Source organism: Lissotriton helveticus, chromosome 3_1, assembly GCF_964261635.1.
Source record: "Lissotriton helveticus chromosome 3_1, aLisHel1.1, whole genome shotgun sequence".
Taxonomy (NCBI): domain Eukaryota; kingdom Metazoa; phylum Chordata; class Amphibia; order Caudata; family Salamandridae; genus Lissotriton; species Lissotriton helveticus.
The window spans coordinates 792,371,046-792,383,547 of NC_136061.1; positions in this window are offsets into that span (position 1 = coordinate 792,371,046).

Here is a 12,502-nt window from a genome sequence, read left to right on the forward strand (position 1 = left end):
ATGATAATTTATTTGATACCAAAACAACAAACATCCAATCTGTAAAGCTACAGATATGCAATGTTAAAGATTTAAATGAACATAGCACCAGAAGGCATAAAGTGCAAACTGAGGGTATCTGGACAAGGACAAGTCACAAGTCCAGGCCAATCACAAGGGAGTGCAGGCTGGTCACAGGACCAAGATTGGCCTGCGGTGAGGATTGTACCTTATGACCTTGGTACGTGGTCTGCATTGATTTGCGGGGCATTGTAGTGCCCAATGTTGGTTCTGTTGAAAATGCTAGCCTTTGCGTCTCTCTGCATTGGCTCTGATGAGGCTGGCAGCTGTACAGTGAGACTTTGTGCGGCTTTTCATCGCTTGGAATGGATTCTGATGAGGCTGGCAGCTGTGCAGCAAGACTTTGCATGGCTGTGTGTCACTTGGCGTTGAATCCAATCAGAATAGCAGCTGTGCGGCGAGGCTTTGCAGGGCTTTGCATCGGTTTGCGCCGGATTTGATGGAACCTTCAGTTAAGCCAGGAGGAGCTCTCTATGATGCCAGCAACAGTCCTACAAATGCCTAAGGCCTCAGAAGGCATTAGAAATTCTCTAGAAGAGGCGAGCAGGGCTCTGGTAGGCCCAATTGAAAGTCTAGGCAGGTCTAGTGCAGCAGGTCAACTGGAGGACTCTGGAAGTTGTTGTATCACTGTAGCTGAGAACAGGAGGTCAGTCAGCTGACCCTTGGAGACTCTCAGTTTGGAATGAAGGCTACAAGTCCATTCTTCCTTCTCAGCAAGCAGGGCAAGCCACTAACAGCACGGTAGCAGGGTGTCCGTCTTCTGTAGTATACACAGGTCCATGAGTGTACTGATGAGTGTATCTGAGGATCCCTTGTTTACACCTGGTGCCCACTTTGAAGTGGAGCTTACCCCCTAGAGAGTTGTCTAGAAATTCATGCCTCCCTACCCTGGTCCCTGTCTGTCTGGGGTCACAATAGGCTAGTGTGAAGTCCTTTGTGTCTGAGCTTTGCCAGTGCCTTTAAACCACAAGTAGATGACAGCTCCGCCCACCCATCCTGCCAACATCCAGACCTCCCAGTGTGATACTATCTGGGAGAAATACAGAAAGTTATTGAAATATAGAGATGCACTCCCTTCTGAATTACTATACACTTTCAACTGTATTTTCACTCTATTTAGACTCTTTATCTAGCGTGCTGCAGGGGTGACACGTTTGTCCTTTCCGTGTCAGAAACTAAACCTCTCTACACCATAAATGTTCATTCATTTGAATTCATTTGGTAGGTCATGAAACATAAATTTAGTAAGATACATTCCAAATGTATCTTACTAAATTTATGTTTCATGACCTACCAAATGAATTCAAATGAATGATCATTTATGGTGTTGAAATAAATGTTTAAACTTAATTTAATCATTGTCTTTCAATGCATATAACAGTTGAAGTTATATTGTTGGTAAATCCTTGTTGCAATTGTGCGTAGGGGTCGGGACCCAAGGTCTCGAGGTAGGGAGGAATACAGAAAGACCAACTGCCAACTACACCTAGTAATATGGCCCAGGAATAGACTACAGGCACCAAATGGTTAGGAAAGAAAATGACAACTTTCTAAAAGTGACATTCTCAGAATTGTGACATAAAATCCACCATTACCTTTAAAAAGGGTTTTAAAAAACAATTTCTCAGGCGCAACACAAATTTCCTATCTGTTCCTAAGCAAAGGTTACCACTAATTAAATGTAATAAGGTAATTCAATGTTATCCTTTGAGAGAGTTAGACCCTGCAGTAGTGAAAAACAAATTAGAGAGTTTTCACAACCGGGACATGTAACACTTAAAAGCAAATGTCCAAATTTCCAAATACAATGAACCCAGCAATATGGGCTGTTTAGGGCCTATTCCAGGTATGACATGTGTAATATAAAGGAAGGTTTAGGCCCGGCAAAAGGTTTATTTTGCTATGTTGAAATGTCAGTTTAAACTACACACACAGGCTGCAATAGAAAGCCTGAGACATGTTTAAGATGCTACTTAAGTGGTTGGCATAATAAGTGCTGCAGAACCACCAGGAGCATTTAAAGCCCTGAGTCCATGTAGTCCCTTTTTACTAAAGACTTATAAATAAATGAACTGTGCCAATCAGGTGTAAGCCAGTGTTAGAACTGGGGTTCTCTAGTTGGCTGAGGTAGGTTCCTTGGTCCAAATAGGGACCCTTGCTTCTAGTCAGGGTAAGGAGGGACACACCCTAGGGTAATCCCTGCTCACACCACGGTAGCTTGGCACGAGCAGCCAGGCTTATCTCCAAGACAAGGTGTAAGTGTAAGACAAAGTACACCCACACTCCCAGAGCATAGTGATAACACCACAAATGGACACCACACTGGTTTCATAAATATAGCGGTATCTTTATAAAAAGGAATACGATGAGACTAAACAAAAGAGATCCAACATATGCGTATTCGTAATATTTCACTTGGCCGGTTATTAGGCCGGCAATCACTTGTGGGTTCTTGTGGTATTAATGAGCAATTCACGATCTCTAATGCAGTCCTAATGCAATGTTCGTAATGCAGTTCGTAATGTAGTAATAAGACAGTCCTTAATGCAAAAATCAGGCAGTTCGTAATGCAAGAGTAATACGGTTCATAATACAAGAATCAGGCAGTTCATAATGCATTAATAATGTGGTTCGTAATGCAAGAATCAGGCAGTTCGTAATGCAATATTAATGCGGTTCGTAATCGTAATGCAAGAATAAGGCAGTTAGTAATGCATTAATAATGCGGTTCGCCAATCTGCGCAGTCATCTCAGGCACCACTAGACCGCAACAGCAGAGACAACGGTCGTAAGCTTACAGGGGTGGCCCCGGTACTGCTGGGCAGGTACGGGTCACTCTGGGACTCAGCGCGTCTAATGCTGTACAGCGGGAGAGAGAGATCAGAGCACTCCTGTACTCCTTCCGCGCGTCTCCCCAGGCCCCACGTGCTTGCGGCTCCCGACCGGAGTCCAAATCTTACCTGGGGGTTGCACTATCTTGCTCTCTCTCTCCCCACTCATCGGACGTCCTCATGGCGATCCCAATCACGTTGCGGCTCTGTTGCTAGGCAACGCTGTCGCTGGACGGGTTATGGTGCTGCCTTCTCCTTCGTTGACGATATTGGGCAGATTCCTTTTGATAAACAACGATCATAATTCCTTTCACATTGTACCTTCCTTGGCTTCAAGAAATTTGTTAGCACGTTGCAGCCACGATGATCTTTATTCACAGCCTCAGTTACGATAATGACCCGGGCCACAAAACAGCAATGCAGCAGAGTGGACAATGTTTCACGCTGCGGGGCAATGTGGTCACGGGTCACCTCATAAACAGCACCACGGACCACACAGCAGTCTCAGGCATGCAAAAATCACACGCACACAGCGTCACTGTGACACACTTCTTAGTTTCAAGTAATCCCTTTGCATGTTGCTGTTCAAGACGACGGCAGCAATCGTTCTTCACAGCCTCAGTTACGATAACGTATTGGGCCACAAACAGCAATGCAGCAGAGTGGACGATGTTTCACGCTGCGGATGCAATGCGGTCACAGGGCACCTTGTAAACAGCACGACGAACCACACAGCCGTCTGAGGGGTGCAAAAAGCACACACACACAGCGTCGCTGAGACACACTTGGAAACTTTTATGTTCCTGAGTTTCCACAACAGGGGACCAGCTCTCCTCGGACCCTTGGAGACAAGTTACTTCTGGACATAGTTCACAGCAAAGTCCTCTCAAGCAGGGGAACACAGCACACAGCAAAGTCGATTGTCCTCTCCTTAGTCAAATCAGCGAACTGCAGGCCAGCCCCAGAACACACAGCAAAAGCAGTCCTTCTCTTCAGTCTCTTCAGCTGTTCCTCTTTGGCAGAGGTTCCTCTTGAACACGAAGCAGTTTCAATCCTTTTTCATTATGGATTTCAGTCTTGAGTTCAGGGGTTTCAGCTCCTACATGTATATCCCTAATTGCCTTTCAAGTCTTTATGTTCAGGGGGCTCTGACCTTGGTCCAAACCAGACCTGGGCGTCTTCCTGCCAGTGCACACCCTCCTCCTTTGGTATTCAGGGTCTGGGGCACAGACGCTCAGCAGGAGGTGGAACCATCCTCTGGTGGCAACAACACAGCCCTCTTCACATCCAGGGGGCTACTCCTCCCCCGACATCACACACAGGCCACCCTGTTGCTGTCTCACCTACTCCTCCCTGGGGTCAGGACACTTCCCAGACCCTGTCACATCCAAACCCAGGCAGGCAATATACAACCAGGCAAAGGTACACAGGATGGTTTAAGACAAGAAACCAGCCACTTCTAAAAGTGTGGTTTCTAAACCCACAATTCAAAAACCGTCTTCACAAAAAGATGTGTTATTAAATTCTGAGTGCAGGCACACTAAACTCCATCTCATGCCTATGGGAAGATATGCTGGAAACATGGGACACAACATTCCCCATTCTGTCCTTTGGTCAAGATTTCCTTGCAACAGTGAAAAACTAATTTGGCAGTATTTCACTCTGAGGACATGGTACACACCTCAGTACATGTCCTGCCTTTCACATACACTGCACCCTGCCCTGGGGAGTACCTATTTCATACTATAGGGGTGTCTGATGTACATAAAACGGGAAGGCAAGACCTTGCATGTGGGTGCACTGGCCAGGAGAACTAGGCAGCTAACAAACTGCATGCAGGCACCGCAGTGGCAGGCATGAGATCTTTTCTTGGGGCTACTTGTGTGGGTGGCACAATGAATGCTGCAGGCACACTAGTAGCATTTGCATTACCATCCCTGGCACACATAGTGCACTTTACTAGGGACTTTACTAGCCGGGCAAACATACCAATTATGGACAACCAATTACCATAACACTTTCTACGGGGAGCACTTGCACTTTAACACTGATCAGCAGTGGCAAAGTGCCCAAAGCATCTAAGTCGGCAACATAATGTCAGAAAAAGGCCAAGGAGGAAGGCAAAAAGTTTAAGAAACTTTATACAAAAAGGGCCAACTCCAACTGCTAGTTTTAGCAAGTTTAAGGGAGAGAGCCCAATCACTTTTGGGTGGCCACTTGAAGATCGTACATAGCATGTGCAGAGTGAGGAAGCAGGCAGGGGATCTGGTGTTGATCTGTGATTTTATTATGAGCTTCTTGTCAATGATAATTACGAGGTTTCTGGCATGGTTGGAGGGAGTGGGTGTAGGTGCTAGGTTTGATGTCCCCCAGAAGTAGTTCCATTAGTTGCTGCTGTTGCCAAAGATCAGTACTTCCATATTGTCTGTGTTCAGCTGCTTGCAGTTCTTCATCCAGTAGCTGATGTTTGTCATGCAACTATGGAAGTTGGTTCTGGTGGTGGTGGGGCCGTCAGTGAGTGAGATGATGAGTTGGGTGTCATCTGCAGAGGCAATTATGTTGATCTGATGATAATGCCCAGCGGGGTCATATATGCGTTGAAGAGCGTGGGTCTGAGGGATGAACCCCGGGGTACACCGCTGATAATCCCCTTGTGTTTAGAGGTGAAAGGTGGGAGGTGGATCCATTTGGGTGTGTCCCCTTGGATACAGATGTGTTGGAGTCTTTTGATCAGTGTGTGGTGGGACATGGTGTTGAAGGCTGCCGAGAGGTTGAGGGGGAATAATACTGCTGGTTCTGCTCAGTCGTGGAGGGTTTAGATGTATTCTATGACTACAATCTGGGTGGTCCCAGTGCTGAAAATGCTATGGACGCCAGAATGGGAGGCATTGAGTAGGTGTTTCTGCTCCAGGTGTGTTATGAGTTGATTGTTGTTGATATTTTCCAGTACCTTCGATGGGAATGGGAGCAGGGAGATTGGCCAGTAGTTTTTGGATTTGCTGGGGTCCGCTGAGGGTTTTTTGAGTAGGCTGACTTCAGTGTGTTTTAAGACATCTGGAAATGTTGCGATGGTGAGAGAGGTGTTGAGTATGATGGTGAATTCCTGGCGCATACTTTGGTTTCTGAGATTGAAAATGTGGTGGGGCATGGGTCTGTGGCAGCTCGCGAGTGGGTGGATTTCATGGTGGAGGTGGTTTCCAGGACGGAGAGGATGTGCCAGATGGTCAGTGTGTGGTTTATGTTGGTTACAGTAATGGAGTATCTGTCGTTGAAGTCTGGAGGTGTGCGTTGGGGTTGGAAGTTTCTGTATATCTTGTCATTACCTATGAATCTGTTGAACTCCTCACTACATGAAGGCCACTTGCCAAAAACCTGGGAACACGCATTGGTACTCTCTCTGCTGAAAAAGCCCAAATTAGAACCTGCCAACTGGACAAACTATAGACCGATACCACTTTTGCCCATCCTGTCCAAAATTTTGGAACAACATGTCAATACTCAACTCTCCACCTATGTAGAAACCCAAATCACCCTTCACCCCTCCCAGGCAAGATTTCGTGCAGACCACAGCACATAAGTTGCCCTGTTAGGGGCTAATGGAACACCTGCTTAAGTTTCATTGTGTGGTGGTATGGCTGCATTGATCCTTATGGATCTTTGTGTGGCCTTTGATGCAGTGTTTCACAATAAGCTGATTGACAGACTGACTCAACTCGGCCTAAAAAACTCAGCACTTGCTGGGTTAAGCCTTTTTGGCTGATCATACTTTTCAGGTTTTTTACACTAATACTGCGTTAAGTCCACACATATTAACCTGGGATGTTCCTTAAGGCTCTGCTGTTAGCCCTCTGCTTTTCAACATATACGTTTGCCCTTAAGCAAATCTAGTAGAAAGCCATTAACTAACCACATTTTCGTACACCGTTGACACCCAGATAATTTTTTCTTTGTCATCGGATCAGTTCTCAAATCTTACCTCAGTGATGTTGCCAACTGGCTAAATACCAATTCCCTTAAACTGATGGGGAAAAGACTGAGGTGCTAATGCTGGGTAGAAGTCCTCAGCTCTGGAGACCTCAGCTCCAGCGAGACACTCTGGACTCCCTTCCCACAACGGCTGACAAGGTGAAAAGCTTGGGCATCTGGCTGGTCACCACTATGTCCATCTAAATGTCAAGTAGCCAAAATTACCTCTTCCTGCTTCACTACTATGAAATGGCTCAAAAAGAATCTATGGATTCTCCCTTTCTCAGCCCAAAGAACCGTTATTGAGGCCATCATCCTTTCCATATTAGATAATGGCAAAATTCTCTATTTGGACGCTGACTTAGATTGTTCAAAACTTGGCTGCTGGGTTGCTTTTTTCAACTACCCAAACATTCTTCAGTCCTCCTTCCAGTTCTCCATTAGCTTACTGTGGATAAACGTATCAAATTCAAGGCTCTCTGCTGTATGTAGAAGATCAAGAGTCACATAAGGCCCGAATTTTTACAAAATTTAGCCCTGTCATACACTGTGTTCTAGTAACCAGTCTCTTTTTTTCAGAGACTAAATTCAGACGTTCACGCTTAGGTGGGTGATCATTTTCCTTTATCGGTCCCAAATTGTGGAGCACAGATCCGGAGTCAATCAGAGGTTGCAACTCACTGACGTTGTTTCGTAAACAGTTGAAAACGTGGCTATTTTAGGCTACACAACAGCAGGTTACCAACTCATGTTCTCTAGCACTGTGAAACCGTATAGGTAGCTATGTGCCATACAAGAATTAATAATAATAATATATTGTTTCAATCTTGTAGTGCTAGAAGTGGGCAAGGTTGTCGCACAGCTCCTGTGAGGTTGCTGGCAGCCAGGATGGCGAGTTCCTTTTCAATGTTGAAAAGTTCTTGAGTGTCGTTGACGCTGGTTTTATTTCAACTTCTGTTTATTAAGCCTCAGTTCGAGACACACATAAGAAAAGGGTCACAGTGACACAGCGATAAGCCTACAACCCTCATGGGGCCGGCCGCGTGAAAGAATTCGTGGTGCGAAGTTTGCATAAATCGGAACGTCCAATCGCACTCATCGATCTGCACATCAAAGTCCAGCAAGATCCCACGAAGTCGATCAAGAAGGGGGTCAAAAAGCGCTGCCCGGCACACCCCAGTGATACCCCGCCTCACAAATCTTCCCGCGGAGCGGGCAAATGCAAACATATCAAACAGAAACAAGTAACCGGCCTCAGGGGCCCAACAGTCAACCAGAGGCCCAAGAGAAGGCCGTCAAAAGAGGAAAGCAGAGGTTAGAAGGTGAAGAGAAGAAGAGCAGGGGAGGAGTAGGGCGGAAGTAGAGGAGACAGTCGCTGCAGTGGGGGCGTTACAAATTGCGAGGAGCATAGGGGAGCGCCGCATCTTCCACCAATTGCAATGCTCGCAGCGATGGGGGCATATTCCTAGCGAATTCGCTCCTGCAAAGGTAAGCCACTAGTGGCCTCCAAACCTTTTCAAAGCGGGTCGTGCGAGACTGCAGCCTGGCCGAGAGCAATTCCATAGTAATGACATGCCACAGTCTGCCGAACCACACAGCTAGAGGGGGGGCCTCCACCTTCTTCCAGTATAGAGCAATAAGTTGCCTGGCGGCACCCAACATTTGCATCGCTAAGGTCCAATCACTGCGGGTCAGGGCCAGCAGGTCAACAGGCTTGAGTCCCAGCAGTATCGTGCTAGCAGCATCAGGCAGGGGAAATCCCAGCACCCCCCGAATGTGGCTCAACACCTCCTTCCAAAAGATAGCGATTACTGGGCAGGTCCACCAAATGTGCATGAAGTCACCTGGCACATGATCGCATCTCCAACAACCGGGCGACACAGAGGGAAACATCTTGTGCAGTCGTTGGGGCGTATAATACCACAGCGTCATTACCTTGTACGCATTTTCCTGTTGCGGCACACTGCGGTACACCTTAGGAACATCCCTCCAGAGGCGGGTCCACTGCGCCTGGTCAATATCAGCACCTAGAGTCTCCTGCCAACGACGTTGATACGGGTGTGCAGGGGGTGCGGAAGGATGTTGCAGAATCCGATAAATTTTTGATATAAGGCCCTTCGCGCCCGCACCGGAGCGGGCCAGCTTCTCGAATGGGGTGAAGGCCCGAGTGGCCCCCGGGTACATCGCATCCGACAGGGCCCAGTGACGCAACTGCAGAAACTGTAATTCAGCCTCTGGGGGAAGATGGAACTCCTCTCTACAATGGCCAAAGGACTTAATGGAGCTGCCGTCAAAGAGATCCGTAAGGACTTTGCAGTCTTCACGCGTCCACCTGCGAAAGGCGGTAGTGTGATTAGCCGGCGGGAACCACGGATTATCCTCTATGGGGGTGTGGGGTGAGGGGAAAGTCGTCAGGCCCCTTCGCACCGCCACCCTGTCCCACACGTCCAGGACCGTTCTAGTGGGAACCGCCAAATAAGCGCTAGGGGCCCTTCCCGCCCTATGGGTCCAAGCGAGGTTCCAGATCGTGCGACCCGTGACCGCCCGGTCCAGATGCAGCCACCCCTTCTCACTCCGTCGAACACCCCATTCAATGACAAACCGCAAGTGGGTGGCCCAGTAATAGTCCACCAGATTTGGGCATCCCAGCCCTCCACGATCCCGCGGGGCCATGAGGAGTGTCTGGGAGAAGCGGGGTCTCTTGCCCCCCCAGATGAATTTAGTACAGTCCCTTTGCAAGGCTCTAATCTTCAGCAGAGGGATGGGCGTAGGAAGGCATTGGAACAGGTAGAGTAGTTTGGGCAGGATAGACATTTTGACCGCATTCAATCTGCCCAGCCACGAGGGGGTAAGAGGTTTCCACCGTTGCAGGTCAGCGAGAACTGATTTGCGGCATTCCGCCCAGTTGAGTGCCGACCAGCCGTTCAAAGAGGGAGTCAGGGAGAGGCCGAGGTATCGGATATGCTGGTCCGTCCACCGGTAGGGGCACAGCACCTCCAGGGGGGGAACCTCGGTCGGAGGGATCGTGAGGTTAAGCACCCACGATTTATCGTGATTAATTTTTAAACCTGAGGCGCCTTCGAAGGAACAGAGCACCTCATGAAGCGCCGGCAAGGACCGTTGCGGTTCCGTTAGAGTGAGGATAAGGTCGTCTGCGTATAACGCCACCTTATGGGTCTGCCCCCCCATCTGAACGCCGCAGATGTCCGGGTGTCGCCTGATCAGGTCCGCCAGTGGTTCAATCGCCAGGGCGAACAGCAATGGCGAGAGAGGGCAGCCCTGCCGTGTCCCTCTGCCAATGGCAAACGGATCTGTCAACCTCCCATTCACCCTGACCCTTGCCCTCGGCTCCACATAAGGTGCCATGATCCTGGCTACCATCCTTGGGCCGAGACCTATCCTGCAGAGGACCGCCTGGAGGAACCCCCAATCCACGCGGTCAAACGCCTTCTCAGCGTCTAGTGACAGGAGGCACGCCGGAATGTGCCAATGATGCACCTTCCCTACCAAGTGTGCCAATCTCCGCACGTTGTCTGCCCCTTGGCGGCCCCGGATGAAGCCCACCTGATCAGGGTCCACGAGTTCCGGCATGTGGGGGTCAAGTCTCTTGGCCAGCATCTTCGTGTAAATTTTAAAATCAGTATTGAGCAGCGCAATCGGGCGATATGACGAGCAAAGCGCCGGATCTTTCCCAGGCTTAGGGATTAGAGCTATTTCCGCCATCCCCATGTCCGGGGAGGGACCCTGGCCACCATCGAAGGAAGCAAAAAGCCTGAGGAGGTAAGGACCTAGCTGCTCCCGGAAGATCCGGTAAAAAGAAAGCGGTAGGCCGTCAGGGCCCGGCGTCTTCCCCAAGTTCAGATCCTTGATGGCCTCAGTCACCTCGGTAAGTGAAAGCGGCTCCTCCAACCTACCCGCCACGTCGGGATGCAAGCGCGTCCCGCCGTAGTGTTCCAGGACCTCCTCCGGCGGGGTAGCGCCGGCTGGATCTGCCGTGTACAAGGAGGTGTAATAGTCCCTGAACGCCTGCAGATTAGCCTCCATCGCCGTTGCCCGAGACCCGTCCGGGAGCAGCACGTTCGCTATGTGGGATCTGGCCGCCTTGACCCTCAGACGTCTCGCCAGAAGCTTCCCCACCTTGTCCCCACCGTCAAAATGTACGCGCTTTAATGCTAATAGAGATTTCTCCGCACGGTTCGCACGTAGCATGCGCAATTGCCCCCGCAGGTTCGCCAGATGCCTCCGCGCTTTCAGAGTGGACCCCTCTTGGTGTCGCGCCTCCGCCTCCCTCAAGGCCACCACCAGGCCCTCCTCCACTGCCCGTCTTTCTCGCGCTCTCGCTATCTCAAGAGAAGTGATATGACCCCGAATAGTAGCCTTGAAGGCGTCCCACACTACCGGGAACGGCGTTTCCGGCAGATCGTTAAACTCAAAGTAGGAGGCGATGGCCGTGCGGATGTCATCTACCGCCGCAGTATCTCTGAGGAGGTGAGGGGGCAGGCGCCACTTTCGTTCCCTGGGGGGACCACTCCGCAGGTCACGGAGGCGTAACTCCACGTGCGCATGGTCCGAGATGGAAATGTCCGACATGTCCACATCCACCACATCACATATCAGGTCATGCGATACGAACAAGTGATCGATGCGGGAATAAGAGCGATGCGCACTCGAATAAAAAGAGTAGTCCCGTTTGTCGGGGAAGAAGTAGCGCCAAGCGTCGAAGAGACCCAAGTCGCCCAACTGTTTACGCAGCGCTGAGGACATCGCCCCCGATCCATGAAAGGAGCCCGCACTCCGGTCCAGCGCAGGGCACCACACCAAATTAAGGTCGCCCCCTAAGATGAGCGAGGGTCCGCCCCGAAGGACGTGAGCATGTAAGAGGTCCCGAATGAAGCGATCCTGTGCCAGGTTGGGCGCATACACATTGCACAACGCAAGACGGCGAGAGCCTACCTCGACCGAAACCTTGAGGAAGCGTCCGTCACCACCCCGGAAGAGCTTGTCAGTGCCCCGCCTGATGCCAGCTTTGCACAAAACCGCCACCCCAGCTGTTTTCGTATCTGCCGAAGCCCAGAATTGGAGGGGGTATCTAGGGTGCGCCATGCGTTTTGTATCTGCCTGGAGAAGGTGGGTCTCCTGAATGAAAATGATGTCCGGGTCATGCTGCAGGAAGTAATGCCAGAGCTGTTGACGCTTATTGGGCGAGTTAAGGCCCTTAACATTGAGTGATAAAATCTTAAGGGGTCTGGCCGAATCACTCGCCATCATGGAGGTCCCCAAGGTCAGTACGCAGAGCTACGCGCAGCAGAGCACCCACCATCCCAGAGCCCCACCCAGAGGGCCCACCCCCGCCCTCCGCCCCAACCTCCACCCCCTGTCCCCCATAGCAAACAGAGAAAGGAAGAAAAGATAGAAAAAAGAGAAAAAGGAAAGTCGAACAAGAAAGCCAAACATTCAGCAATCTGAAGGACCAACGGCCTAGGCCGCAAAGACTAGGCCAACTGGGCCAAAGTGCACTGTCTCCGCAGTAGGGCATCCTACACCCTCGGGTTTGAATGTCCATCGGGATGTCACTCCCCAGGAGACAGCCTCGGTGGGACATGGCTGGCCGGGAACACTAGAGGGTATGGAGCCCCCACCCTCCT